The sequence below is a fragment of the Triticum aestivum genome, chromosome 2A, assembly GCF_018294505.1.
Source record: "Triticum aestivum cultivar Chinese Spring chromosome 2A, IWGSC CS RefSeq v2.1, whole genome shotgun sequence".
NCBI classification, from domain to species: Eukaryota; Viridiplantae; Streptophyta; class Magnoliopsida; order Poales; family Poaceae; genus Triticum; species Triticum aestivum.
The window spans coordinates 717,730,692-717,735,417 of record NC_057797.1 but is presented as its reverse complement, the minus strand read 5'-3'; positions in this window follow the sequence as shown (position 1 = coordinate 717,735,417).

Below are 4,726 nucleotides of genomic sequence, written 5' to 3'. Positions count from 1 at the left end.
TCTTTGTCTGTCTATGACTACAACAAGTTGTTTCAGAAGCTCGCCCGCTTTGCCAAACAGGACGTGCCTGATGAGAAGAGCATGATATACTAGTTCAGGGGTGGTCTCAGAGAAGAAATTCAGCTCGCTCTTGTTCTCTTTGAACCCTTGAGGTACGATGAGTTCTACAACATGGCACTAAAGCAAGAGGCTGCTCAACTGAGGTGTGATGCTTCCAAGAAGCGAGTCAGAGATGCTACTCCTTCTTCCTCTACTCAAGTGGCCAAGCAGCAGAAGTATTGGCTTCCTCCTCCTCCGTTCCATCAGCCGTATCAGCAGAAGAGCAAAGGCGGCAGTGGATCTTCCCACCCACCCAACCCTGGCTTTCAGAACAAGACTTCGTCTCAAGCTCCAAGATCGATTGCTTCGTATCACCGTCCGCTTTCAGAGGTCACGTGCAACAAGTGCCAACAGAAGGGTCACTATGCCAACAAGTGTTTCAACCAGAGGCGTCTTCCTCCTCCTCCTCCTGTCAGATCGGCAAGTACAGCTGTGGTCAAGCATAACCCCAAGCACGCCAAGGTCAACTTGATGAATGCAGCTCAGGCAGAGGATTCATCAGATGTCATCATGGGTAACCTTCCAGTTAACGATATTCCTGCAAAAGTTCTTTTTGACACGGGTGCATCGCATTGTTTCATCTCGAGACCGTTTTCATCTAAGCATGGTTTGGCTTTGCAAATTTTTCCTAGTCCATTAGCAGTTGTCTCTCCCGGTAGGCGCATGCATGCTAACTCCATTGTTCCGGATGTTACTATCACCTTGGGTGACTACAAGTTTCTGGCTTCTCCAACGGTTCTTGGTGACTCGGATATTGATCTTATCCTCGGAATGGATTGGCTTTCTAAGCACAAGGCGCATCTTGATTGTGCAGCCAGGCAGATTCAATTGACTCATTCGTCTGAGGATGTAATTGTCTTTGCCGCTCGTGATGATACTATCCGTCTGTTTTCTCTCAGTGAGAAGGGTGAACTCGATGCTATCTCGCAAATTCCAGTCGTTTGCGAATATCAAGACGTCTTTCCAGAAGAGCTTCCAGGAATGCCTCCGCACCGGCTAGTTGAATTCATTATTGATCTTGAGCCCTGCATGGAACCTGTGTGCAAACGTCCTTACAAGCTTGGACCAGAAGAGTTGAAGGAGCTGAAGAAGCAACTCAATATTCAAGAGAAAATGGGTCTCATCCGGCCTAGTTCTTCTCCGTGGGGTTGTGGTGTTCTTTTTGTGAAGAAGAAGGATGGAACGGACTGAATTTGTGTTGATTACCGTCCATTGAACAAGAAGACCATCAAGAACAAATACCCACTTCCCAACATCAACGAGCTGTTCGAACAACTCAAAGGTGCCCAAGTATTCTCCAATCTTGATCTCCGTATGGGTTATCATCAGATTCGAATCCGTGAGCAAGATATTGCCAAGACTGCTTTTAGGACAAGCTATGGTTCATATGAATACACTGTCATGTCTTTTGTCCTCGTCAACGCTCCTTCGACTTTCTCTCGCATGATGAACTTCATCTTCAACGCCTACACCAATGACTTCGTTTTGGTCTATCTCGACGACATTCTGGTTTTCTTGAAGAACAAGGAAGATCATGCCAAGCACTTGCGTTTGGTACTCGATAAGCCCGGGGAACACCAGTTCTACACCAAGTTCTCCAAGTGCGAATTTTGGCTCGATGAGGTTCTTTATCTTGGTCATATCATCTCTGCCAAGGGCATTGCGGTGAATCCCGAGAAGGTGTCTGCAATTGTGAATTGGGAACCTCCTCAGAATGTGAAGCAACTCCGTAGCTTCCTCGGTCTCGCAAGCTATTGCAGAAGATTCGTTGAAAACTTTTCTAAGATCGCGAAGCCTCTCTCAAATCTTCTCCAGAAGCACGTCAAGTACGTTTGGTCTCCGGAGTGTGACATTGCTTTCAACACTTTGAAAGAGAAATTGATCACTGCTCCAGTTCTCACTCCGCCTGATGAATCCAAGCCATACGAGGTCTTTTGTGATGCCTCTCTCCAAGGTCTTGGCGCAGTTTTGATGCAAGAGAAGAAAGTTGTTGCTTATACCTCTCGCCAGTTGAAGCCTAATGAGAAGAACTACCCCACTCATGATCTCAAGTTGGCGGCAGTTGTGCATGCTCTTTTGACTTGGAGACATCTCTTATTGGGAAGAAAAGTGGACATCTTCACTGACCACAAGAGTCTCAAGTACATCTTCACTCAGCCTAATCTCAACCTCAGGAAAACTCGATGGGTCAAAATGATTCAAGAGTATAATCCGAGTATCGAGTATACTCCAGGCAAGGCCAATGTGATTGCTGATGCATTGAGCAGGAAAGCTTATTGTAACAGTCTGATTCTGAAGCCTTATCAACCCGAGCTTTGTGAAGCTTTCTGCAAACTTAATCTGCAAGTTGTTCCTCAAGGTTTCCTCGCTAACCTTCAAGTCTCTCCTACCTTGGAAGACCAGATTCGCCAAGCTCAGCTTCTTGATGCTATGGTAAAAAAGGTGAAGATTGGGATTGCCAAGAGTCAACCCAAGTACAAGTGCTTCCGCCTTGATGACAAGGACACTCTCTTCTTCAAGGATCGTATTGTTGTACCCAAAGGTGACCTCCGTAAAGTGATCATGAACGAGGCTCACAATTCTCTCCTCTCCATCCACCCTGGGAGTACGAAGATGTATCAGGACCTCAAGCAGGCTTATTGGTGGACTCGAATGAAGCGCGAGATTGCTCAATTCGTGAATGAATGTGATGTCTGCAGAAGAGTGAAGGCAGAACACCAAAGGCCAGCTAGTCTCCTCCAACCTCTTGCCATTCCAGAATGGAAGTTTGATCACATTGAAATGGACTTCATGACTGGGTTTCCTAAGTCCAAGCGTGGCAATGATGCTATATTTGTTGTCATCGACAAACTCACCAAAGTGGCTCACTTTCTGCCTATCAAAGAGTCAATCACTGCAGCTCAATTGGCGGAACTCTATACCTCTCGTATTGTCTCTCTGCACGGTATTCCACAAGTGATCTCTTCAGACCGTGGCAGCATCTTTACATCCAAGTTTTGGGATTCTTTTCAGAAGGCCATGGGCACCACCATCCGCTTCAGCACAACTTTCCATCCTCAAACTAGCGGTCAAGTCGAGCGTGTCAACCAGATTCTTGAAGATATGCTCAGGGCTTGTGTGATCTCCTTCGGCATGAAGTGGGAGGATTGTCTTCCATATGCTGAATTCTCCTACAACAATAGTTTTCAAGCAAGTTCGGGCAAGGCCCCATTTGAAATTCTGTATGGCAGGAAGTGCCGTACCCCTCTCAACTGGTCTGAAACAGGTGAACGTCAGCTTTTGGGTAATGACTTAATCACAGAGGCAGAGGAAATGTGCAAAGTCATTCGAGATAACCTCAAAGCAGCCCAATCCCGCCAGAAGAGCTACTATGATAGTAAGCACCGTGATTTGGCTTTCAAGATCGGAGATCATGTTTACCTCCACGTCTCTCCTATGAAAGGTACTCGTCGCTTCGGTATCAAAGGGAAGCTTGCCCCCAGATACGTGGGACCTTTCAAGATTGTCAGCAAGAGAGGCGATCTCGCCTATCAACTCGAGCTTCCTTCAAACTTTGCAAATGTTCATGATGTGTTCCATGTCTCTCAGCTTCGAAAGTGCTTCAAGACTCCTGACCGCACCGTCAACTTTGAGGACATTGAGCTCCAAGAAGATCTCTCCTATCAAGAGCACCCAGTGGCTATTCTTGAAGAGACTGAACGCAAGACTCGCAACAAGTCAATCAAATTCCTCAAAGTCAAGTGGTCACACCATTCCGACCGTGAAGCTACCTGGGAACGCGAGGATCACCTCCGTTCTGAGTACCCGGCGTTCTTTCAGTCCTAGATCTCGGGACGAGATCCTTTCGTAGTGGTGGAGTGTTGTAACACCCCGGATATGACTTTCCCAATATGTATTCCAACTCTTGCCGTTTCCGGCGTTAAGTTATTTTATTTTCTCGGGTTCGGGTTTTTATCTCCGTGTGTTGTTGTCGTTGTCATGCATCTCATATCATGTCATCATGTGCATTGCATTTGCATACGTGTTCGTCTCATGCATTCGAGCATTTTCCCTGTTGTCCGTTTTGCATTCCGGCGCTTCGTTCTCCTCCGGTGGTCATTTCTACCTTTCTTTCGTGTGTGGGGGTTAAACATTTCCGGATTGGACCGAGACTTGCCAAGCGGCCTTAGTTTACTACCGGTAGACCGCCTGTCAAGTTTCGTATCATTTGGACTTCGTTTGATACTCCAACGGTTAACCGAGGTACCGAAAAGGCCTCGTGTGTGTTGCAGCCCAACACCCCTCCAATTTGGCCCAAAACCCACCTAAACCTTCTCCATCATCTAGAGCGTTCGATCACGATCGCGTGGCCGAAAACCGCACCTCATTTGGACTCTCCTAGCTCCCTCTATGCCTATAAATAGGTCCTCGAAAAATCCGGATTCCCCTCGTCCAAAACCCTAAAAATCGTCTCCGCGCCGGCCGGACACGTCCGTCTGGGCCGGACATCGCCGCCGCCACAACCGGGAGTTGCCACGTGATGCCCCCGGACCACTTCATCGCCTCGCGCCGCCAGGCCCCCTCGGGCCCGTCCCCGGCCCTCCCCGGCCCGCGCTAAGCCGCCGCTGCCCCGCGGGCTCCCCGAGCC